Source organism: Triturus cristatus, chromosome 11 (assembly GCF_964204655.1).
Source record: "Triturus cristatus chromosome 11, aTriCri1.1, whole genome shotgun sequence".
In the NCBI taxonomy this organism is placed as follows: Eukaryota; Metazoa; Chordata; class Amphibia; order Caudata; family Salamandridae; genus Triturus; species Triturus cristatus.
This window is the reverse complement of record NC_140594.1, coordinates 1,085,574,816-1,085,601,155: the sequence shown is the minus strand read 5'-3', so window position 1 is coordinate 1,085,601,155 and position 26,340 is coordinate 1,085,574,816. Positions and strand designations below refer to the sequence as shown.

The window sequence follows — 26,340 nt, the reverse complement described above, 5'->3', positions numbered from 1 at the left end:
GCACTGAATAGTCTAGAAAAACTTCACTGGTGACCTTCGCATGGTACAGGCAAAAACACCTTCCATGAAAGGGCTGGGTTTTTCAGAAGTTGGGGATTCTGATGCAGCTGAGGAGACTGTGAAGGCTCAGATGGAAACAAGTTTGTGGATAGTATATGGAGAACCACCATTTATAAAGCTTGAAGGAACTGTATTTCTGCCAAGATATGTAGTTTTGATACTGAAAAATCTCAAGCCTGCAGATTCTCTAAAAGATAAGGTTACAGGGTAGTCTGACTCCAAAACTAAGGAGACCTCTACACCAGAACACTAAACAGGTAAAGGAAACAGAAAGAAAAGAAGCCCCCCAGCTGAAATTTAGAGGCACCAGTGTGTACAAGCCTGCATTCTCACTTGACTCAGAGGAAAGATCAAAGTCAGGGGAGTTCTAAAAAGAAAGACCTTTCAACCTTTAAGGAGGACAGTAGTGATGCTTAACATTAAAAGAAAAGAAAGGGCTCTCGTTGATGGATGAAAAGAAGTCTTGAGGCAGAAGTAGCAGATTTAAAGCAGTGGAGGATAACATTTGAGGAAGCTTGAGCACTTCCAAAATAACTTACAGAATGGGAAATGAAGGATTGCCAGTGGCTGGGATTGATGACCTTATTGTTGCTGTACCATCGCCAACAACCATTGGCAAAAGCATGCATGTTATATTAAATGAGTTCACGTACCATCTATTTTGGCTTTAGGCACTGTAAATGCATCAAACACAAAAAGTGATGGGGGAATGCTTACACATGGTCTACCACTCGGAAGCGCGGAGGGTAGCATTCTAGTCCATTGTTTCTTTGCTCATCGTGCCACCTTGGATTGGACCCATCCATAGGCAAATCATCATCAATCCTGCTGTAGTGGGGATAGTCAAGCCTGAACTGCCAAGCCAGGCCCTTTCTGACGCAGAACGATTTGGGCCAATCAAGTCTGCAAAAGAAAACGAGGACCACTCAAAATAAGTTTTTTGCAGTGATTGCTCTACAAAATTTTGTTAGTGAATTCAGTGTCAAGCTGAACTTTGACCTTTTTGGGACTCAATATTTGCCCAAGTTGAAAATGTGTATTAGTGATAGGCAGGGACCCGACACTTGTACTGTATAAAGAGTGCCGAATAGGGTTATGTTACGGCTGATTTGCACCTCGCTGTGGTCTCTCTGGAGTGGCACGGCAGGTGAAGAGCGGTGGATGGGAGGGGGTCCCTGAGTGATGGCCAGTGCCTGAGATTAATTCAAGAATCCCTTCCATCACTTTGATGTTGTTTTAGTAGAGGCCCCAAGTGGGTCATTTATATTATTTGAAAGCCATGGGTCTTAAAGGCAGGCTTTAAGAGTGCTCTTGAAATAGCCACATGAACAAGACACTGTTACAAACATTTAATCTGGGCTCCAAATCTGAAACACAGGACAACCAGAATCCACGCTGATGAATTGAAAATGCTGGCTACCGTCGTAGTTGCAGAAAAACACCATACACCAGCCCTCCCCCCACAAACAATATAGTCTATCACAGAGCAAACTCCTAAGTCACATTTGTGAGTCAAATGTACACACTGCAAACATGCTGTGAGAGAGAAGTGAACAATTTATTTGCTCCTACAATTCCCTGCCCTAACCAAATTGCACAGCTGGAATTTATTGCCAACACAAAGGAGCCCTTTAATACCACACAGAAACACCCTCACTAGTCTGGTGAAGTCACAAAGGTCCCTTGCGGGGTAAGAATAGTGTGCACTGCCACTAATTGAACTTCCTGTGTTCCTACACGGGAATGTGCTCATTATTAGGTAACATTGACAACCAGAATTTATGACAGATTTGAGTACCAGAGTGTTTATGGCCAGGTGTGCTCCTGTAAGAGCCAAGGTGGATACTGGAGGGTCACAGTGACCTCAGACACATCCACTCTGCACACCGTGGAGTCACTGCTGTTCAGACGGAGGCAGGGACAGCAGCTTCCGGACAAGGTAATGAATGGGTCAGATAAACATGCATTGAGTTTACCAATGATGATCAGTGGAACATGTGTATCAACTGACTTGTATATATCAAGTGGGTGTTTAAATAACATGTGCTTATATGTGCAGTTGAATGTACAGGTGAAGTAGATACACACAAGGGTCCTTTCTGGGTTTGTAAATATTGCTTGCATTGCATACTGTAAGGCGATGTGCACATGAGCTAGAAATTATATCACAAGCATGCTCTACAACCAGATGTTACATCATATGCGTGCACAAAAGCTGTATTACTGCATCCCATCGCTTGAACAATTTGAGACCTTAACTGTTTCACTGGTGTTGTCAAAAGGCAATTGTGGGTCCTAGGATATGCTTAAATGTCACACTGCTTGCTGGTCGCTCGTAAAGGGGCCTCAACAAGCACTGTTATTTTTTTTTTCGTGGATAGTAAAGTATCTGCCACCTCTTTGAAATGTTGGGTTTCTAGAAAGACTGTTATTTGACACATTCTTCTGGAGCAGAATTGAAAACTGTTTCATCAGATTTACATCCACACGGTGCATGCTATTGCAAAATCCCCCGCTTGATATATTCCCAAAACCCTGAATGAAAAAATTGAATCTGGACTTAATCTTTCAATATTTCCTCCTATTCCTCTGAATGAAATTCTCCTTTCCTGCTATATGCCTTCTGTCTAGACTAATCAGTCAACTTAATCTCTCAATCTTTGAAACCATATATACCTGCAGTCTAACAATATCTATTCATTCCAGCAACCATTTGCATCTTACGATGCCCCCACTAATAATCACACTTAACTCATTATTGTACCTCTAAGACACTGGAGTCCTAGTCATAGGATTTTATTAAGCGCATATTACCCGTGGTCTCAAAGTGCTAGCCAACACCATAGAAGGGATAGAGAGACAACGGCATCAGAATAGGAGTGATCAAAAAAGCCAGGTTTTTAGTCTTTTACGAAACGGACTATGGTCAGTAACCATACGCATCTGTGGAGGGAGTGCGTTCCACAAGGTAGGGGCTAGATGTGAGCAGGATCTGCCACCGTTTCTGGCAGTACAGGTTCTGAGAGGAGTGAGGAGATGTTTGGTTCACAATCTAAGCGTTCTGTTAGGTAGGTACCAATTGAGTTTTTTTTGCCAGGTAACTTGGCCTGTTCAAGTGGGTGGTTTGTGTACCGAACTGATGATCTTGAAACGGATTCGTTTCCTGATGGCCAGTGGAGAGCTTTCAAACTCTGAGCCGAAAACGGGGACCGTGACAGTAGATTTAATGCTAGTCTGGTGGCAATGTTCTGTAGTACTTGAAATTTGGTAGGAAGCTCTTCGTTGATGGAAGCCATCAGGGCGTTCCCGTAATCGAGCCGACTAAAAATTAGACCCTGCACAAGCGGTTTTCTTGATTCAACTGGGATCCATTGGAAGACCTTACGTAGGCTGCTCATTAGTCCATAGCAAATGCCTGCTACACGGTTAACATGGTCTTTCATGGACAGTTTGTTATCGATCATCACTCCTAGGTAACTAACTACGAGTTTTGGGAAAGGACAGGGGCCAAGATTCTGAGGCCACCAGTCACTGGACCAGGATTTATTGGCCTTCCCGAAGTCAATAATCTCCGTCTTGCTGGTGTTGATCTGAAGGTGGTTGGTTTGCATCCAGGCGCTTTTGTGGGCCATGGCAGTTTATAAATCTGAGTTTAGTGTCTGATGGATCTGCGCAGAGAGTGATCAGTAGTTGAGTATCGTCTGCATACGACACTGTATCGAAACCATGGGATCTGATCATCCTGGCCAGGGGTGCCACGTAAAGATTAAAAAGAGTGGGACTCAGAATAGATCCCTGCGGTACTCCCTTATCCACCATCTGGCTTTGAGAGACAAAGGCACCAATTTGAACCATCGAAGTTCAATCAGTTAGATAGCTCCTGAGCCAGTTTAGGGCATTGCCCCTGAATCCCATCTCCCACAGTCGATGTATTAAAGTCCTGTGGGAGATGGTGTCAAAAGCAGCTGACAGATCAAGTAGGAAAAGCATAGCTGACTGCCCGTTGTCCTGGGTAAGACTTATATTGTCTACTACCTTTATCAACGATGTTTCTGTGCTGTGTGCTGCCCTAAACCCCGACTGAGAGGGGTCCAACAATGTAATACTTTCTAGGACGGTTGAGAGTTGCTTAATAACCAAGGACTCTAGAACTTCCCCAAAATAGGGAAGGAGAGAGATTGGTTGATAGTTGCTTGGATCTTTAGGGTCTATGGAAGGTTTTTTCAGCATAGCTTTGACCATGGCTGCCTTCCAATTTAAGTGAACAGTGGCACAATTTAGAGATAAATTAAAAAGATCAGTTAGACTTTCGAGGAGTGCTAGGGCAATGTAGGACATGATATGGAAGTAAATGAATGGAGTGCAAGGCTAATCTCAATAACCACTTGGCTAGCATTAATTTTAGTTTCTAACGTAGCGTGCTACTCGTCTTAAACACCTCGTCAGGGGCAGTAAGCACTTTATAAATGCAGTTTCAATTCAACTCAGTATAATTCAGGATAGTGACTTAAACATCACCAATTTTTAATTTCATTATCTACCTGGAGTCAGTTTAGTGATCATAATCCGTTAGCTATCAGTCTGGAACGAAGATTAGAAGAGGACATTATTACTGAAACGGGGCCAAAATCTCATGATATTAAAGATTGAAATGGTCCACGGTTGATCGAGACACTATTTTAGGGAACCTCCATAAAGTGTGCGGTCAGGAAATTTTAACTTGTTCCAAAGCGTCACCCATCCTGAGGTGACATTATCAGCTCTTAATAGGGTCTGTAACCAAGTTTGCAAGATCCTAACTCTTGGGGGTGGTAAAATGAAAGACCCCACCACTATATCGTTTGACCACAAAAGCAGAGAAGCCAGTCAAACCTTAATGGCAACTTCAAAGAAAATTCTGAGAAATAGGGAGGAGATCATCACTTGTCGAAAGATCTACAAAGCAGTAATTGTGAACAGTAAAAATGATATTAGATGTGAGGCCTGGGAACAGCGTCTTCAAACTAGTATCCTAAAAACAGTGCCAGATTTTGGGAAATAGTCAATCGCCCTCATTTTATAGGGGATGGGAATAGTTTAATGGAGTGCCACATTTCCCCGGATAGCTGGGTTCAGCACTTTAAAGGGATGTCCAGCTCTGACATTGTAGATGCATCAGCCTTGGTTAGGGAGTGTCCCAACCCAATGGAAAGATTAAGCTTGACTTCCTCGAGGAGGAGACGCATGGGGCCCTTCACATTGGCCGGCAGGAATGGGCCCATTGCCTCCTCCAGCGACTCAGGTTCGCAATCTTGGATTTGTTATGGACGAATCTCTCTCTATGCGACACCAGGTGGCTAAGGTAGCGGCCACTTGCTTCTCCATTCTGGGGTGGCTGCGCAAAATCTTGTGGATGCCCCCAGTAGGGTCAAGACGCCAGGTGGTCCAGGCTTTAGTCACCTCTCGCCTGGACTACGGTAATGTGCTCTACCTTGGCATTACCCAGGAGCTCCACCGGAGAATTCAGCTGGTACAGAATTCAGCGGCTCGCCTCCTTTGTAAGGTCCCGTGGAGATCTTCAATCTCTCCTTTTCTCAGAGACCTTCACTGGCTCCGTATTACAAACCGGATTAAATTCAAGGCCCTTTGTTTTTTGCATAAAATCAAGCAAGGGTGGGCCCCAGACCATCTTAAGGCCCTGGTTCAACCATACTTTCCATCCCGCACCCTTAGATCTTCAGCTCAGGGCAACTTTGTGATTCCCCGTTTCAAACTTTCGAGAATGGGCGGCTGTTCCTTTTCTTGCGTCGCCCCCAGACTGTGGAACTCTCTTCTGGTCTCATTGAAACTTGAACCATCTCTTCTGAAATTCCGCAAAGACCTTAAAACCTGGCTCTTCTCTCTTTGACAACTCCGATGGGTAATCATTGAATCTATTGGCGCCGGGAGACCCCTTGTGGGTAGCTGCGCGCCTTACAAATTCAATTACAAATTACAAATTACAAATGAGGCAATTACCCATATGCCTAGGAATAAGGCCCCAGGACCAGATGAGGTTCCTGCTGATCTGTTTAAAACGAAACCTGTAGGGGCCAAACTTATAACCAATATTTTAACTGGCACATGCATGGCGGGTATTCCTACATCATGGCCCAAGTCAATAATTATTCCAGTGTTTAAAATAAAAAGGGAGAGATGACCCACACTGCTACAGACTCATTTTGTTATTGACTCAGTGGTCAAAGTCATGAGGCTGGTTGTACTCGGTAGGTACACCGCCTGGACAAGATATTGTCCGATCTGCGGCATGGTTTTAGGTCTGGAAGGGATCAATGCGTGAATTTAGAGATAATTGGGAATGATGTAGTTGCCAAGGGGAGCTTGCTACACATTGCTTTAGGGACCTCACGTCAGCTTTTGAAAGAGTCAACAGGAGCAAGATGTGGCCCGTCCTCATTAATATGGGTTTTGACAGAGAATTACCAAGCTTCCTAAATGAGCTGCATAGGGATTTGACCATTGCAGTTAAATTTACCCGAGTTGTAAGTTATCCTAATCGTTCATAGTCCATCGGGAGGTAAAACAGGGTTGTATTTTGGCTCCCTTGTTGTTCACATTAGGCATCAACAACTTGGGCCCAACACTGTGCGATGCATGTATGGATATCCTACGTGCTGGTCAATATCCCATTCCAGCTTCCTCTACGCTGATGATGCGGTGTTGGTAGCAAGAACCGCGGAGTGCTTAAAGCATCTCCTAAAGGCTTTTGCCAGTTTTATGAATGGCCTGGACCGATGTACTAATTATAACAAATCCCATATAATGGTTTTGCGTCCAAGAAGAAATGCATATTAGAGGGCAATGACATCACCAGAGTTAAGGCGTTTTCATACCTCTGCATTTTATTAGACGAAAAAGAAAACGGGGCCCACCGAGGAGAGCTAAACGAAACTCTATGGTTAGAGTGGTTGCCTCTATCATTGAATGTGCTTCTCGACTGGGAGCAAACCTGATTCAGGCCCTGCTGAAAATCTATCAATCTAAATATGTCTCTATGGCAAGTTATGTTAGTGATATTTGGGGGTATGGAGAGGCCAAATAGTTACAGACAGTTGAAAGCAGACTCATGAGGTGCCACAATCCACGCCCTCATGGATTTAACATGAAAAATTAAGGTGAGGATATATTTCAGTCTCACAGAAATACGACACCTGATCAAATGGTTCTTGACATGGTTGAATAGTGAGTTGGGTCTAAATCAGGTGGTACTGACTGATTGTCTGAAACTAGAGATGGCCAATATCGTTCTATGGCTCAGTTATATTAAATCCTCACTTGCCGACTTAACTCGCCCTGAACTCTATAGTTCGCCTGAGCGGATTGTTCGTGGGGACTTACAGTGGGTTAAGAGATGATTCTAAGCTGTCACATAGGCCAACAGAAGGAGGAAGGAGTTGAGTAAACCTACCATTCTGAGGTCATATCCGACCATCGAGCCTTATCTTAGAATTGCCTCTAACCCACACCACCAATTTCTTTTAACAAGATTCAGACTTAACCTTTTACATTGGCATCTAGGAGAGCCCGCGGGACGAAATCAAGTTGACAAGCTAGGCCCTTTCAGCTGTGATTCCTCTGACCAAGAGACTTTGCACTTTATGTTTTGTGATCACTATAGTTCACTGCAGAAACAGTATATATTTCCATTGTTGAGAAGACTTCAATTCACACAAGTAAAACCAGCACTAATTTTCCTGCAATTGCTGCTAAATGATTTTGTGTGTTTTAAAGTGGCCATTTTTTAGGGAGGGTCGGTGAGATATAGACGGCAAAGAGGTCCCTAGGCACACTATTGACAGAGATTTGTCTGCTATGTGGTTGTTTTATGGTCTTAATATTTCCATAGCTTTTTTATTGCAATTTATTTGCTTGCATTGATGGGTTAGTGCCTTTTTATTCTACACATTGTTTATATATCGGAGGAAACACTTTTTTATTTATTGTGAATGATTTTTAATTATTTGTATCTTATATGGTTTTAAAACAACCGAATAAAGAAAGTTTGATGATGATGATGCTGAATAAAGAAAACATTCAGATTCAATAAATAATAATGCTTCCTTACAATTATGCCAGTCTTTGGAATATCTGTTAGGAAAGACCCTGTTGTTTTCTCTTTCTAGCGCCTTGGTACTTCTAGGTCCTTTCCTATCATTTCTCCTTATTAGAAGACAGGAAAAGTTACATGTATTTTGACAGTGTTTCTACTTGCACACTCTACTCCTGTCCCACAATTACTTAAACAGAAGAGTGTTTAATAATTAGAGTCACGTAATAACGGCACCTACAGTATCCGGGACATTAATGTAGAGAAGCCTGATGTACAATTGTTCATTTATTGCAGATGCGTGTCTCAGGGGCTTCCAAATGCAATATTTGCTGCTTGAGTGTCCAAGCCAGATCCTCATGAAGTAAAATACTGAGAGATACCGCGATTACTTTTGTTTTTTTTTACATTTTATTCAAGCATATGCGATAAACAAAAATAAAACTGCAAGCAGTTACAATGTTACAATATCACAGATCACTTTATATCTTTAAAAAGGAAAAATAAAAAATAAAATCACTGTTTAACAGTGCGCACAGAGTGCTGGCAAAATAGATAGCCAGCATTTAAAGTTATTATAAAATCGTAACTAAAATAACAAGTGTTAGAAATGGGATTTCTGGTTGGCTAATGCTTGCGCCTAAGCGAGGCAGAAACCACCACTCTGTCAGGGCAAGGGAGTTACATGCTGAAGATAACCCCTGCTCACCCCCTTGGTAGCTTGGCACGAGCAGTCAGGCTTATCCCAGGGGCAATGTGTAATGCATTTACGCAACACACACATAGCAGCAACACACTAGGCACACCACAAACGAAACTCCGCACAAGGATATGTAAAAATAGCCTTTGTATTATCAAACACATTAGAACATAATCACAAATGTACACTGAGCCACCTGGCAATATTTTACAGGGGATTATATACAGGAGCAGGCCAATCGGGCCACTTTCATAACCATTAGATTCCCAAGTAGTAAATATAGAACCACCAGCAACTACAGGTAAGATACTGAACTTAGCATCATCACAAGCAACATAAACACATTATGTCTGCATCACATTAGGCTTAAATCACATTTAGGAGTGCACCGTAGTAACACTCCCCAGGTGCATACATCACCTCCAGCATAAACACATTGTGCATCCATTTAGGGCCTTGCGCCCTACCAATACCATAAAAATGACCTCAGGCCAACTGGCCTTCCTTGGGGCCCAACTGCCCTCTGTCCAAAAGTCAGGGCTCTGAGTTATAGGGCCTTCTCACTGGCCCTCCGGCTGCCTTGGCAGCTAAAACAATGTGCGCAATGCACAAGGGGTTGCATCTCACCCCTTCCTTGACATCAAAAGCAATGCCCCTTCATTGCAGCTGCCCGCACTCTTGTGGTCCAGCTGAGAATAGCAGAAAGAATGGCACCCACAAAGTGCAGTGGGTGCCCCTCCTTCCCGGGTCTCCTCCCATGCAGAACAAGCCCTGGTACTACAGTGCCTCCTCAGCCCCCTTACTGGGACTTCTCTTGGGAAAAAGAAAATAAGCACACGGCAGGCACCAGCCGGTTGCGGTCCCAGCCCCATTCATCTGGGCTTCTCAGGACTCTTCTGATCTGCCCGATGCTGCGCGGCACATCCGGAGCCTTCCACGGCCTCTCGGACGGAAGCTCGTAACTCGGGCTGGCCCTTCTCCCGCATAGACTCCAACTGGCCACTGAAGGACCCTGGCCAGACTCCGCCGAAGCCCGGGAGCACACATGGAGCTCACACCGCAGTTGCGGGAGCCCCGCCTTCAACCAGGCCCAGACCTGGCCTGGCCTGGCCTGACTTCCTGCTTCCTTTCCGGGGCCCCGCCAATAACCAGGCAGTCCACCTGTCTTCCGGGTCACTGCTCGTGATGCGGCAGCCTCGTTCAGCACGCAACGATGCGGGGTGGGCTCCCGCTCCTACTCCTGTGCAAAACGCAGAGCTCTACCTGGCATACAGGAGCCCCGCCCGACATATCACCCGCCACAGAGCGATGACTCCACTTGAAGGTGCACAAAAATGCGGGGTAGGCTCCCGCCTTACTCTTACACCGTGCAGGGGAATCCCCACACCGGGATTCCCTCAGGCGGTCTGGCAGCCCAGCGCTGCAGAGCACACACGCTCCTCTCGTCCTGTAGCAGCAAGGACACTTTGGCAGCCAAGCACTGCGAGGCTCCAACGCTTCTCTCGTCCTGGAGCTTTTTAGATGGGCAAAGCTGGGCAACGAAAACAGCAGGCAGGTCAGCACGCTGGGGCTCCAAGACCAGCAGAACCCTCAGCTGCCTAGTAGGGCAGCAAGTCTGTCCCCAGCGGCAGTTCCACCTGGCAGGCTGGCAGCTTGCTGGCTGCAAGTAAGCACCAGAAAAGCACACCCCACATCGGGTCACAGCCCCAAAACTTAATAGTACATTTTCACTTTGTCCTGCTCTGGCACAGGGCTTGGAGAACCAGTCCCAACTGGTTCTGGGGGGGTGTTGAAGCACTCTGTTTACCAGGCTTCCACCCTCCTTTGTCAGATGGGGGCTCGGTCATCAGACACACCACAGGGGGAGGAGCCAGCATTGTACAAGGCAGACACAGACCTATTCAGGATCGGGGCTACTCCTCCACTACTCAAAATGCAGATCTGCCTATTCAGCCTAGCAATGATTCACCCAGCCCTCCCTGGAGCCACACACCTCACCAGCCTGTCACTCCAGAGCCAGGCAGGCAGACACATAGCACACAAAAATGCCAACTTCTAAAACTGGCATTTCTAAAATAGTGATCATAAATCTACGCACACCATTACGCAGCATTTCTTATCACTATTTCAAACATACCACATTTGACCACGCTGTTCCTCTCATATCAGGAATTACTATTGAAACACTTATCAGGGAATCCCAAATGCATTCCTATGAGAGGCCAGCCTCACAGCAGCGAGAAACCAACATGGCTGTTTGTCACTACCAGGACATGTCAAGCACTTAAGGTACATGTCCTCCCTTTTACCTACAATGCACCCTGCCCATAGGGCTGGCTTGGGACTACCTTAGGGGGTGACTAACATGCAGTAAAAGGGGGGTCACAGATGTGGCAACCACTTTGTGTGCCACGTCACAGCGGCAGTAACACTGCGCGCACAGGCCCTGCAATGGCAGAGGCTTGACACAGGTTTGAAAGGCCCGGGTATATTAGATACCATTTTACTGGAGACTGATAGGTAAATTAAATATGCGAAACAGGTGTAGACCAATCTTACCATGTGTACCACAGAGAGCACACACACTTTACACTGGACAGCAGTGCTAAAGTGCCCAAAGTCCTAAAACTACCAACACCATTTCAGGAAAAAGAGTAGGAGGAATGCAAAAAGTTCCGGGATGACCCTGCAAAAAGGGCCAATTCCAACAAAAGGAAAATAGAGCTTCGGTGGATTGTAAAAATATACACAGAAATATGCAGTCACTCAAAGTGAATGGAGCCAAAGGGTAAAACTGGCTCACCCATTGCCCCTAGGTGGTAGGTGGAAGAAAAATGGGAGTGACAATTTAACAGACCAATGGGTGAAGTCTGCTGGACAAAGCGCTCTATGTATGTGTTTTATTTATGTTTTTTGGGGGAAAAAATAGTCTGGCAGAGCAGTCTTAAAGGTCAGACCTAAAACATATTACATTAATAGAATGGACTTCTTGGCAGTGGTTATATGCACATTTTATGCTGGAAGAGCCTACAATGTGCATTTATATGCGACTGCTAACTGAAGTATGTGAAAAGGCACATTGAGAGGCGTGGCACCCTTGCTTCTATCAGTGAGGTCTGCAAATGATGCACGGTTTGGAGGCTGCAAGAGGCTGTCACCTGTGAACGACTTCAGTTTTACAACCAGTGTCAAATATTTGCAAAAGAAAGGAGGCGGGAGCTACGTCTTTGATTCATTTCAACTTATTTTATGGGTGTGAACAGAGCGGAGGATTTTAGTTTCAGGAGCAGAAACTTTTGTCTCAGTTTCACTTACCAGCAACAAGGATCAGGGAGTGCTGGTTCTATATCCAAGATGTATATAGTAAATGCCAACATCTATAATTGACCGCCAAAGTCAAATATGTCAAACAAATAGATGAGCACAGGAGGAGTAAGTGTTGCCTAGAATTATTTATATGGCGAAAACTACTTTTACTGGTTTGTAAATAAATAAGGATGAATCTCTATGCACTGGCTAATGGGTTTAGAGTTGGCACGTCAGACAAAAAGCACGTTTTAAAAGCCCGATATTAGAAATGTAAAAACATGTAAAAACATTGAGCACAGTAGGTAAAATGTTAAGACAGAAATGGTTGAATTGTTTAGTTATTATTTAGTTTCCTGTGATGCGATTAGTATATATATCACATAAACACAAAAAAAACAACGTAGGGGTCTGATTTGGATGTCGGACGGACACGGTCAGGAACTGTAACCGAACGAACTCCTGTCGTCGGTTACAGACCTGCAAGTCGGGTTTGGTCGCATACCTATACCTTTCAATGAGAGCATGCATTCCGAACAAAATGCATGCTCTCATTGAAAGAGCAGGGGTGCAGTTCATCCCTGCACCCGGTAGCAGGCACCTCAAGGTGCCTGCCACCGGGTGCCGGGATTAACAGGGGGGCACTGTATGTGCCCGCTAGGCTGCCATTTGGCGGCCTTGCACCCAAAGGGGCACTGCTGGGGGCCCCAAGGACAGTTTCCCAATGCCTTTCTGTGTCGGAAAGAACGGCACAGAAAGGCAGTGGGACACTGCCATCATACTCCCTCGGCTGGAAAGAGCCGGCAGGGCGAGTACTGAAGGGTTTTCGGACGGCGGACGGGCTCTCCGAGCCAGTCGTGAGCCATCCAGAAAATGGAGTCTGATTCCTTTCCGACCAAGCCCATCAGGATGGCTCAGACAGAATGGAACCCGAACGGCACATTCCGATGTGGGCAAGTGGGCTCCGACCGACAGTCGAAGCCCTTCCAGTCCACATCGGAATCGGTCCCTAAGACTTCTTCCTTCAGAGGGAAATGAACATCAATTGGGTACTGTGGAAAGGATAGGGGTGTTGGTGGCGCTGGTGGGGGTGGGTTGGGTGTTGATGGATCTCTTGTGTGAAACTGAAATCAATTTCAACAGTAAACATCTTGTACTTCCTATATCCAGCCAGCTCTCATCACACACAATATCTGTACTTATTTCTACAAGAACTATAGTGGGAGAAATTTCTACAAAGCCATTTATTTAAATATTTTAAAGAGCAGAGGCTGGTCCTGATAATAGGTATCAGAGAGCTCCTCGATCATAAGATGTAAAAAAGAATATATAGTAACATTCAAGCAGCAGTAGTACAGAATGCAAACCTGGAATATATTATAAAGACAGCTAAGTAGCGCTGTCTTCAAATGTGAAGAGAGTGGTTTAGATCTGATTAACATCTATGGCAGCCCCTTTCATTGTCCTTTAGTCTTGTCCAATCAAAGCACAAAATTACAGTAAAAGTAGTTTCTAGGACGCTGCTCGTTGCTCAAGAAAAGTCAGTACAGTACAAATAAGCACTGGCAAAGCCAATAGGTCTGGCTTTCAGGTTATAAATGAGTCGGTTGTGGTAATAGTGTTAAGTAATTGAGATAGTGATGGAAGTGGTAATGGCTTGCAGAAAATCATTAAAAAACCACTGCAGTAAAACAATGCAAAAAACGATTTCTTTCTGCATACAACACAGCTATGAGAAAAATAACAATGCATGATTATTGAGTGGGTTTCAGATTCAAAGTAGACCCTTATGCAGTACATTACAATCACTCCACAGCAGGTGCAATGTTACTCCAAGCATCCTTCTGCGTGGAGTCAAAACCATCTCTGTGCATATTTTAAAGAACTGGTAACAATACGTCTTGCAGATTGATGTGCTGCCAAGAAACTCCTAAAAACATCATTCTAGCTTGCCCACTTTTTTCTAGTAATTTTTCCTAATGTGTTGACATGGTGAATTCAGAAGTTATAGTTCTTCATGATTAGTACATACATTTGTTTGCGGCTGTGATAAAGGTTATTACTGCAATTGATGTGCTGAGTTCGAAAGAATGAAAATGTTAAGAGGAAAAAAAGTTTAGAATCATAAATGATGAGTTTTTTCATGTTTTTAGGCCTATGTTTGCATTTTTTTTGCCTTTACGATGAGATCTACATTTCGACATTCTGCTGCCATTACAAGATTAAACTGAAGTTATTGCTCACATGACAGTTGCAGAGCACTTCCTTCTTCTGGGTACTGTTTGTTCTGGCACTTCTTTTGTTCTAATAGGAAAAGTCAAGTTGTGGTGCGCCTGCCAAAAGAAAAGAAGCAGTGAATACACGAAAAATTACTCGTAGCAGATAAGTAAATAATGCGCACTGCTATGTTTTCAATGCAAAAAAACAAGGGAGGAGTAGAGAGGTACTACTTAACAACAGTAGTAGAGGTGGATACGTCCTCCTTCAGTAACTTGCAAACCAAAAACATCCACCCTCAGAACAGATTTTAGAAAGAATATTTTAATGTCCTCCCAGGTAATGTGGGTCTCCTACAATGGCGGGAAAAGAACACGCGGTGTTGTTAAAATACCCCTCACAAACCAAAAGGGCCCTTGGTGTCATGCTTCATCTTAGGGGTCTTCCCGCCCCTCTACAGGATGGGGCGTGCTACAACCTACATTTACGTGGGAGCACCTTTTGGTTGTGAAAACGACTATGTGTTCTGTAGGGGAGTGAGTGCAAGGGTCAGGAGTGGATGGGTGGGTGAGGTTAAAAAATACCTGGCTCGTAGGTTTAGAATTTTTTTTAATATACCTGTGAGCTGGTATTAGTAAAAATAAGGGGGCGGAGGTAGATATGCCTCAATAAGCTATGCCTCCTAGGTGTGTCAACATGTTTTGAAGCTCCCCAAGGTTCTTCATCAGGACTAGAATGATCCCTGTCTATACTCACGAATTTATGTGCACTGCAAAATTATGCTAATAGTCGCAAGGATTTACGTGCATGTCGATTCCCAATGCAGGGTGGATCTTTTGGGTTTGTATGTTTTCAATGCACCTAACAAAGTGCTACTGGGATACCTCGTACATACCTTGAAAAGAATCAATGCACCTCCACAATTAATGATGTAATATCTTTATTTACATTAAGGTTGGCTTTCATCTGGCTATGGAGCCACTTTACAGAGTACAGAAACATCACCAAAGGTCTACACAGGCACACACAATCTGATATATTAACCAAAGGTCATCCCCCATGTACACACAATCAGAAATGTTGGAACAATCAAGTCAGGGAGTAAGCAGTGATTAAGTGGAAGTAGTTAATAAGTGGAATTGGATTAGGGGTTGAAAGGACCTAATAGGTGAGGAATAATTTAAGTATGGGCAAGTAAAACCTACATATCGCCTGCACAGTTGGGTGAGGTTGGAAATGTTGCCACAGCAAAGGTTGGTAACCCGAGGTAAATGTTAACATACTTGGCTTGCTACCAATGCATTTTTTATGGGTAGCACCAGAAAATCTTGAGAGGCTACTACAACCCTTCCTCGCACAATACAACACGCAGCGATGGAAGTCATGGAATCTGACAGGGTGAGGAGTGGGGAAGCCATTAGGGTGCCACAGCATGTACATGAGGTGTGGCTCTAGAAGGAAAGTAGACTTTCCTCAGGGCTCTCAGCATGGAAAAGGATTCGTCGGGACTCCCACTGCTTAGGAGAACATTTCACTGGAGTAGGAATTATATCCTGCCTTAGAGAAGGGCTGCTGAAGCTGGCTTTTTTTGTTTAAATTTGCGAGTTTGCGAATCGTGAAAGTTGCAAAGAGGTTTTAAAAAATTATGTTGAGAGTAGTCAAAATACGCAACTTTACACTTCTAATTTCCAAATTGGTCTTTGGAGGGCAGCTAATTTGATATGGTCCCTGGAGAAGAGGAAGACTGTTTCACAGGCTTAAGACGCAGAAGTAGAAGACGCTTCCGGTCATGTTTTTCCTTCACCTGCGGGATCGATCGCCCAGGTTTGTGCTGCGGGTGGCATGGATGAGGCCAAAGACGGGCCAGTATTCAGCTAGGTGGTTGAGCATTTTACTTTGAACAGTCTGGTAGAGGCAAGTGATTAAAACAAGACGGTTTCTACAAAGGTGAGTAAACACCCTGATGGTGGAGGTAATATACACATGTTTGCATGGACTGTTGAGCAATGCAGCTGTATCCAAGACCGCCTTTCGGGATGCAGGTCAATTCAAGAAGGTGAGCGGGTATTGGCATTGACCCAGAAGTGGGAAAGAATCATAACCTGCACTGTGCAAAAGAAGGTGAAGGGAGGGAGGAAGGGAACGACCCTGGTACTAAGATGCCTTCGAATTCATCTTTTTCAGCCATTTGAAGCATAGGGGTGAAAGCAAATAGATACTCGGGAAAGCTTATACAAATCTAATACATGTTTTTAATGCAAAAATATAGGAAGCAGTAGAAATATACAGATACTGGGGAAAGCGGATAGAAATCTAATAAAAAATATTAATGCAAAAATATTGGAAGCTCTAAAAATATTCTAACTGCAATTTGCAATATTAATAGACCAGTGCTTTGTCCTATAATTTGTTGCCATAAACAATGCTAAATTTAGTACATTTTAACTCTTCTTTTATATTTTTTCCCACAATAAAGACACTGGAAGAAAGCACGTGATTAAACTGAAACTCAAGATAGACACAAGCAAGGAGCCTCATACTTGTGGATGAATGTGGGACAACAACTCAAGTCTGTTCTTAAGCTGTCCTATCAGGACTGGAAGGAACAAGTCTCTAAATGTTGGAATCTAATGGCCATATCGCTTTACCGCTCAACAGATCCCCTTGTCCTGAGAGACCCCTTTCAAAGTCACTGAAATTGATTTGTGATCTTAGCATTTTGGCAATCACTAATCAGAAGCACATGACATGTTCAGGTTTGGCCACCTGGTTCCTATCCTGGATCTTGGGTTCTGTCACTGAGAATTGGGTGTGTGATGTTCATGCTGAGGGATGAACAGGACTTGCTTTCTGACAGTGTTTTAAGGTTGCTGATAGATTGATACGGGCAGGTCACTGACAAAATCTATTGTAGCAGATTCTTTGATGTTGCAGTTTTTTTTCAAAGAAACATGAATTTCAGATTTGGGGTATGCAGTTTTGTACTTTTTTATACTGGTGAATAAATGTCAAGTCCCTCGACTTTCCTGCTTTACCTGCGCCTTCACCGATCGGCATTTTTTCTGCTGTCTGCGAGATCATATTTGCACTGATTTGTTAGAATTTCCTTTATTCTATTCAAAACTTGCAAAGATGGAAAAACGAATGTGGACTTTCTCTCTGACAGTTTATCTTTTCAAAAGACTTTATTTATAATGACAAATGTGCACATAATTTACTCTCAAAGTTTATCTTCTCCAACATAAATTGGTGAAAATGTCAGAAGTTTGCACATATGTGGAAATTCAGAAAATTTAGCAACCTCAGTGAATTCAAGAAAAGAAAATCTAAATTCCGCACACGTGTTACTAAGCACAGTAAGTCTTTTTAGGACCAGGGTACATGTAGAAATCGGATGGGGGGGTCGGCTAGAAATGCCACATAAGGTCCAGAAAATTGGGCGGGGCAGACAACAAAAAAGGTATTGGAGAAAGAAGTGGAGTGGAAGGACTTTAAAATAAGACAGGGGTTATCAAATGAAAGGTGAAGAGAAACAGTGAAAGGGGCGTGGGTACCAGTGAAGTGGGCAGTTAAGTATTGTAAAAGAAAAATATTCCCTTTAACTTTTCAGTTAAGCTACAGGCACTTAAGTAACAAACTGATATTGCATCACATTTCCGAAAACAAATCTCTACTGTTGCGATTGGCAAATACTACATTTGTAACTGAAAAAAAGCTTACAAAGTAAAACATGCTTTGTCAAAACTGGTAGGTCTAGAATTGTTTTAGTTTAGTGATCAATAATCAACAAGTGTGTTTTTGTGTAGCGCTATATGGATGGGGGAGTGACTATACACAGGTGTTATGTGAATGGGTACATTTTTGTGATTGTGAAAGGACAAATGGGTGAATAAGCAGTAGAGGCAAGAGTGGTAAATAGCCTCCTTCCACCATCATGTTGGTGGCCATCCCATGTCTTATTCATCCCTGGTAAAGTGCAGTGTGTGTGGCCAGGGCCTGTAAATTAAATGCTACTAGTAGGCCTGCAGCACGGATTGTGCCAACCACATGAGTAGCCCTGCAACCATGTCTCAGGCATGCCACTGCAGTGACTGAGTGCAGTTTTAGACAGCCATGTCGACCTGGCAAGGGCATCCACTTGCCAGGCCCAAATCTTTCCTTTTTCTACATGTAAGGCACCCCTAAGGTAGGCCCAAGGTAGCCCTATGGGCAGGGTGCAGTGTATGCGAATGGAAGGACATGTACTGGTGTGGTTAGCATGTCCTGATGTGAAATACGGCTAATTTTGTTTTTCACTATTACAAGGACTAGCTCTCTCATAGGTTATCATTGGAGCTGCCTTGTAACATCTTACAAGTGTAACTTCCAATTGGGAAGAGATAGAGATTTGGAGTTTAGGCTACCTGAACTCAGAATTTAAATATACATATTTTAATGAAGCTGGTTTTCAAATTATGTGTTTGTAAATGCCACTTTTAGTAAGTAGGCATTTTCTTGCTTTACTATTCTGCGTCTCTGCCTGCCTGTGGAATCAACATCTGGTTTAGGCTGACAGTTGGGATGTTTGTGCATTCATTCTAGATAGTCACACAAAGGGATCTGAGGTGTGCCCTGCATATCCTGATGGCCCATCACCAGGCTGATGGGTCTTTTTACTGAGCTAGAGTGGTGGGAGGAGTTGTCACTGACACCTGAATAAGGCTGTGCCTGTCCTCACACAAAGCTGTCCCCACCCCCCTGTAGTGTGTCTAGAGACAGGATAGGGCAAGGCAGGGACTTGTGCTCTACAAAGTCCATCCATTGAAGTTTGTCTACTTCAAAGGTGGAAACTGGTATTAGTACTGGAGGTGTGACCCCACATTTTTTTTTAACACTTCTGGAATAAGTAGAGATTCTGCCAAGAAGAAGAGCTGGGAAAGCTGTAGGAGGGGAACTGCCTCTCTTCTTGTTGCTCTGTGGTGCTGGCCTGCTTCTTGCTGCTTCTATCTTGGACAGTAAAAGGACTGGACTTTGCTTTCTTGTAACCTACTTGCCAAGGTACTCCAAGGGCTTGTATGTGCTTGCCTTGTGTTAAGATGTTTCTTGGCCATCAAAGACTTCACCTGCAGCCCCTGAAGTCCTCTGATGGTGAGTCTGACCTGCCAAGTGATGTCTATACCAGTTCTGGGTCCATGCATCACCCTTCCCTGACACAGCACTGCCATAAGGCTGAAAAAGCTACGCATCACCAAAAGATTGCCACAGTCCGAGTCCTGTGCACCATGTCTCTGCCATCTGAGAAACCCGCTCTGACTCCAAAGCAGGTCCTGCCAGGTGGCTGGACATATAGACGCATCACCTTCTTGTGGCAGGGAAAATCTGTAGAGCGCCTGTTTTGCCGTCACCACATTGACACCAGCGCGTCTGGATTTACAACGCATCGCTCCTGTGCACAAGTCCTCCATCGACAGTTCTCAGCGGTATGGAACTGAGGCTGCGTGTCCGGAAACCAACGCAACACCTACCCACGCAGTAAGGAATAGATGCATTTTCTCCCCTGACAGCAAGGAATGGATGCATCACTTCCACTGCACCGCAGCAAGGAATCGATGAATCACTTCCTCTGGCAGTAAGAAATCGACGCATCACCTCCCCCGGGAGTAAGGAATCAACACATCGCTTTGTTTTCCGGTGCCTCATCTCTCCGGCACTTGTTTTCGTCTTTGATTTTGACGCATTCCCACATGTTATGTGATAAAAAGTAATGCATTCATAGGTTTTTATTAACTAAATTTTAAACCTTTTAAAGGTTGCATCTTTGCTTGTGTACGTTGGATTTTTGTCATTTTGTTTTTATTTTATTCAGATAAATATTGGTTATTTTGCTAAACTGGCGTGGTGCCCTTTTGTAGTGCTTTTACTATATTACTGTGAGTGTATGTTCAAATGCCTCACACATTGCCTCGGAGATAAGTCTGCTGGTGCCAAGCTACCGGGGGGAGGGGGCAGGGGTTTCTTAGCTGTAGAATCCCCTTACCCGGACTAGAATAAGGGTCCCTACTTGGACAGGGTACACGCCACTGCCAACTAGATACCCCCATTTCTAACATAATGCATGTTTAAGTTAGCATTTATTTTATTTAGTAAAGTAACCTCCTAATTAAGTTCAAGTATAACAAAATAAATCAAACATATCATATATATGCATTTTTTAAGTTTGTCAGTGATGATTTTACAGAAGTGTTCAACTCTTAATTGTGGCCTATTACCAAAATGTCAAAAGTAGCAACACAAACAATTTCTAAAAATCATTAAAATAAAAAGAATTCAATGATCAAAAGATATTTATAATGTTAGGCACTTATACTGAAAGTTTCAATCATATAGCAAATTGCATGCATGGATTGCACCATTGTCGAGTTTGTTATGGTACTCTACACTGAAGTCAATATAAATGCTAAGTTTCATCATCAGGTTTCATGCCATCTTTGTCAAGAATATAAAATAATCAGTTACTAATCATTTCAAATTCACTATTTGACTAATCCTACTGTTTCCATCTAGTCAAGCACACTTTTACGGTGCTGGTACGTCAACGTTTCTCAGTTTCAGTGTTGTTTTTCTAGACATGTGCAAATTGCACATTTGTGTTTTTGTTGTCAAGATTGGTTTATGTGTCGTGTAAAGAACGATCAGCTTTTAAACTGCATCACAGCCATAGAGATTCCGAACCCATTTCCTTCCTATATCAAGAGAAACCTAATTTTCCTGGGATGTGGCTTTTGTGTTCGGGGTCATTTACCGGCTAGCTGGGGCATCAGGGCTAATAACGCTCTTCCCGAGCATCTCAAAGCATGAATATTAATAAGGCTGATGCTTCAGGCGCATGTAAAATTTGCAAGATGCCACAGTAAGAGGATTAAAATTCCTAAGGATTGAAAGAGGGACAAGAAGATCAAAACGGAGGGTCTTCTGCCAAAATAAACATTCAAATACAAATGTAAAGAGAATCTGGATCATTACATTTTTATCACTGAAATATCCATATACAATTAGGAAAATGATTTCTGAAAAAATAAGATGTGGGACATAATATTGATCTAAAAGGATTTCTGCAAGCGGTATAAAATAAAATCCTTGAGGAAGCGGATTACGTGGAACCAATGCAGAGGGCTCCCAATGACCATTTTCATTCAGATCATTAGAGGCAAAACAGAAAATATGCGGTGCACGGGTACTGCTTTCAGAAATACACTGGTGTACTGGAGGAATCACTGTACAATGTGTGTGCAGCTTTGTGAACCAAACAAATGGAGCTAACCTGTGGAACAGTGTCCCTTGCTTATTGTCCTCATCTCACATTGTTTTCCTATCTTCACAAATATGGAGGTTCTTTGTGAAGTTGTGTTGAGTGAATGTAGACAGAAAAGGAAAACTGTTCCTAAACCTTTGGCAGTGATATATTTTGTTGAAGTATGAACAATTTAGCTACTTAATCACACAGAAAGACTCAACAGATGGCACACTAACAGTAAATGGCATTGAAAGGTGCTTATATGAGGATATAAGAGTAGATGTCAGTCCTAACTTTTTGTTTATTTAATAGCTTTATAAGATACTGTGTTTCAACTTTCGGTAGAGAATGCCTAAAGGAATATTTATAGAAATATAGATTGTTAGCGCCTGTCTGTAGGGGGAAGAGTCTACCAGCCAGCAGCAGACAGGCTTACCATCATTACTAATGTTCCGTTTTACATATTAATGAAGTAAACACAAGGAGATGATGGACGGAGCGCTTAAACTTTTCAGACACTCACCCCTAGTCACCGATCTGGGTGGAATCCATCAGCATTCTTTAGCTCAATTCGCCACCTCAGTTCAGACCCAGCTATATGCAAATCAGTCTTGACACTGTGCCTCTTGGGAACAGTCCAGCCCGAACTACCAAGCCAGGCCTTCCCTGAAACAGAAACAAGCATCCTGGGACCGGTTTCTGGGTAAAACCCTTCGTCAGCCAGGCTAGCTTGAATCCAGTGGCAAATTGAGCAAGAGACCCATGTCTGGGTATACCCTGCCAACTTAAGGCGAACAAAGCAAACATAAGGAGATGATGGACGGAGCGCTGAAACTTTTCAGACACTCACCCCCAGTCACAGATCATCATTGTGTTTACTTTACATATTAATGTACAATATATTAATACCTCATTACACCAACCCTGCCTTTGAGTATCTTCCTTTATACTTCGGTAAACTTTTAACCAGGAAATAATACACTTTCCCTACTTCTCTCGAACTGCATAAACAATACATTTTACTTCCTTGGATACATATAAATTGTTCCAACATCTGCTTCATAAACCTTCCCCGTTTAAGGTTTTTGTAATTTTTAAATGACTTGTTGTTAAACATTGATCTATGGATTTGTTCTACCAACTTGCAATTTAACCATCTTGGAAGGGACCTCTACTCCTTCCTTTAACATGGTCAACTCCATTCTGACTTTATGAGTTCTACATTAATCACACATATTCAAATGACAAATTTTAGAAGTATGGGACTTTCTTTTCAATTAATTTCATAGATGCTCTATTTCGGCGAGTTAACATATTCTAAACAAATTCACTGTACTTTAAAGACTGCCGACTAATCAGTAGATGAAGGGATTATGTGCTTCCCACAACCACTTTGCCCCATTACTTTTCGCACATCCACCACTCCAACCAGCAACTGCACATTCCTGCTTCCCTACAAGATCAAATATTATCCACTAAGTTCTCCTGTCATAAGTGAAATTTTCTGGCTCTTTAGCATGATACATTCTGGACACAATCTGCACTGTTAAGATGCTCTCTCCAACACCACTTACTCTTCCTCTGTTTAAATTCATTTCAGATGCACAAAAGGTGATGGTGATGGGAGGAATGCTTGCAATTTGTCTAACCATTAGCAATTGTTCAGGGTAGCATTCCTACTGAGCTGGGCTGTTTCTATAGGAGCGGAGTCGAGCATGATTGCATTAAGATGGGTCCAATATGAGGGGCTTTATGGGCAAATGAACGATGTGTTGAAATGCTACCTGAATGATTGTCAGTGGTTAGACAAATTGCAAGCATACCTCTCAACGCCTTTTGTGTGATTGGTGTGATGCTCTAAGTGGTCAAGACTAGAGAATGCCCAGATGTGGGTCCTGTGCTCATTGGGCCACTGGAACCAAGCTACATCTGACTGAAGAGCCCCAATCAGGGTGAACCCGGTCCGGGTTGCTTGTGTTCCGGTTCAAGGAGGACCTATCCTGGCAGTTTCAGCAGGAATGTTCCTATAGGAGCAGGGTCGAGACTGATTTGCATATAGCTGGTTTGAAACTGAGGTGGTACCATGGGCAAAATAACAATGGATTGAAATGTTAACCTGGACAGACAAATTGCACGAACTACTCCCATCACCTTTTTTTAATTAAACCCGTTTCAACCCAAAAATCTCATCCTGTTAGCTCATGTGGAAAGTTAAATCAGTCAAAAGAACATACTCATCCCATTCTCCAATTCCAACCTGATAAAAAAATATTAACTTTCTAGCACTTTCAAAGACCTGACTAAATGATGATGAAGGTTCCTTCATCAGTCTTCTAATTACCACCGGTTGAAGATCATTAGAAAACACTCCCTTCTTCATCTGAATGGAGATTTTACCCTTTTCTTTAAGAAAATAAACCCTTTCACTTGATCTTCATCATAAACTGTACTTGAATCTCTGGTTGCACTGTCACTCCATCCACAGTTTCTAGGCCCAACATCATATAATGGACCCTAGCTTCGGTAATACTATGGGTGACTTCAATTTCTGTATAGTCGATAAATAAACTTAATGGCCTCCACATTCCTCAATGATATTTTAATTGCTGGTCTCTCTCAACCAGTAAAAGGGTATACTCATACAGGATGTCACCCTCAAATTAATCCTAACCTCTAGCTTCCCAGCTCTGAATAGAAAAAGGCCTCCCACTTCTTGGCTACACCATTGTTTAACATCACTACAATAACTTGAACCCATTCTCCACAAGCTCAAAAACTGATTTGTCCCTTAAAAATGTTAATCATTGGCCTTTTGAAGCAATGTTTGCTACCCACTCAAAATACTGCTTTGCTTCATCAGCATCAAAACCTTATACCTCACCAAAAAAAGCAAAATGTCATAAATGAGTAAAGTAGCAGAATGTACTTTTCAATAGCATCACCTCTTCTTAACATGGTCCCTTGGATGCTGGGAAATAAAATGAAGCAAATTACCCCAAGCTAAGTCTGCATGCACAGCGGCTACCAAAGCAACCAAACTCTCCGTCATCTTCTTCAAGAATGACGCTTCATTTGACAGACAGACTTACATGTGGAGGAGCAATGACTGGCCTTCTGGATTGGACAGAGACATGTGATACTCTAGACTATATGCCGGATATCTTACAATTACATAACCCCATCAATAGAATCTCTGACCCTCTGTCATGCGGACTGAAACCTGCTCCTATAACAGAGTATTCTAAATCACCATGGATAGCTTTCCAGCTCCATTGACTCCGATTTGATAGGAGTACTGCAAGAAACTCGATTTCTTTCTAGACTGAGGTGCAGTAAATGACCAAGTTATATAAAATGTAGTTTCTACAAAGTATAGGGAGTTTTCAATGAGCAATTCGGAGTGTATCCTGTGTAGCAGTGGCACAAGATACTATGTTCTCTCGGCGATAAAAGTGCATAACATAAGTACGCAGCACCAAAACAACATTGAGAAGTTGAGAAATTACACAAAGTTCCTAAATCAATTTAGGAAAAATGGCGAACATGTAATATAAAAATAAGAATTACCCCCCCAAAAAAATAGAGAAAAAAAGGCATGCATGCAAGTGTAATAGCATACTTGTGCATGAGTCACTGCGCTTGCATGTACCATGACATGGGTGCCATTTAAAAAAAAAATTGCTGATCCAAGATAGGGAACACCTCTTATACAGGAAAATAAAATTATGAAATTGTATTTGTGAAATTGCTTTTTACAATGTGGAACTCTCTCCCACCATCAATACTAGGCTTCACAGACCTCCTCTTCTTCTAAATAGGTTGACAAACATGGTAGTTCTGCTAGAAGCCATTATTTAATGGCCAATTCATTATGTCTTACCTTTGTAAAGGTTTGAAACCCCATTATATCTATAGACTGCATCACGGCAAGTGATATTTTGCACCTTGTGACTTTCGTGATATGATGCAGCTAACAAATTTCCAAAAACATATAAAAAGTGTAAATGTAAGTACAGAATTCTGCGAAACGAATTTATGTTTTCATTGAACATTATTGCCCTTAAGGATGATCCAGCTGTTTATGATAAGGAGTTCAGAACAGAGAAAAACAATATAAAGAATTTTCCCTCCCCTGTACACCTAGACAAACTTAAAAGTTTTCAACCAAAAATGTTTAGGTAAGTCATTAAACTGTTTTTAAGCACTTAAGGCAAGGGATCCCACAACGTACATGTGAGGAGTGACCTTCCAAGTTAAAATCAGTGATCCAGTTAAGAAAAGGATAAGTGTGTGGTTATGGGTATGGTAAATGTTATATTTAAGAATGAGGCTTGAATAACAGTGCACTTGGGTGATCAGCAAAGAAATTCTCTGCAGGGCAATTTGTTGTAGGTTTGTTTTGGTGAGCCAACTAATGATAGTCAAAATAGGTCTTACACGTAGCTATTTGTGAATATCACACACACACACACACACACACACACACACACACACACACACACACACACACACACACACACACACACACACACACACACACACACACACACACACACACACACACACACACACACACACACACACACACACACACACACACACACACACACACACACACACACACACACACACACACACACACACACACACACACCTCCGTTAGGAAAAAAATTGATAAAATATTTAGATGTTTTCAGC

At 42.8% G+C, this 26,340-nt stretch overlaps 1 protein-coding gene across 3 annotated transcripts in view; it reads right to left on the bottom strand.

Moving 5' to 3' along the window:
* The window catches only part of PLD1 (phospholipase D1), a 422,898-nt gene that overhangs the window by 356,192 nt on the left and 40,366 nt on the right, over nucleotides 1–26,340 (bottom strand). For 2 of the 3 annotated variants that reach the window (XM_085635446.1, XM_085635443.1), the window contains one exon: nucleotides 14,397–14,485. The gene's annotated coding sequence lies outside the window, so the exon portion shown is untranslated. Of the gene's footprint in view, nucleotides 1–777; nucleotides 964–14,396; nucleotides 14,486–26,340 lie in introns of all 3 variants that reach the window. The other variant, XM_085635445.1, reaches the window with a different exon arrangement.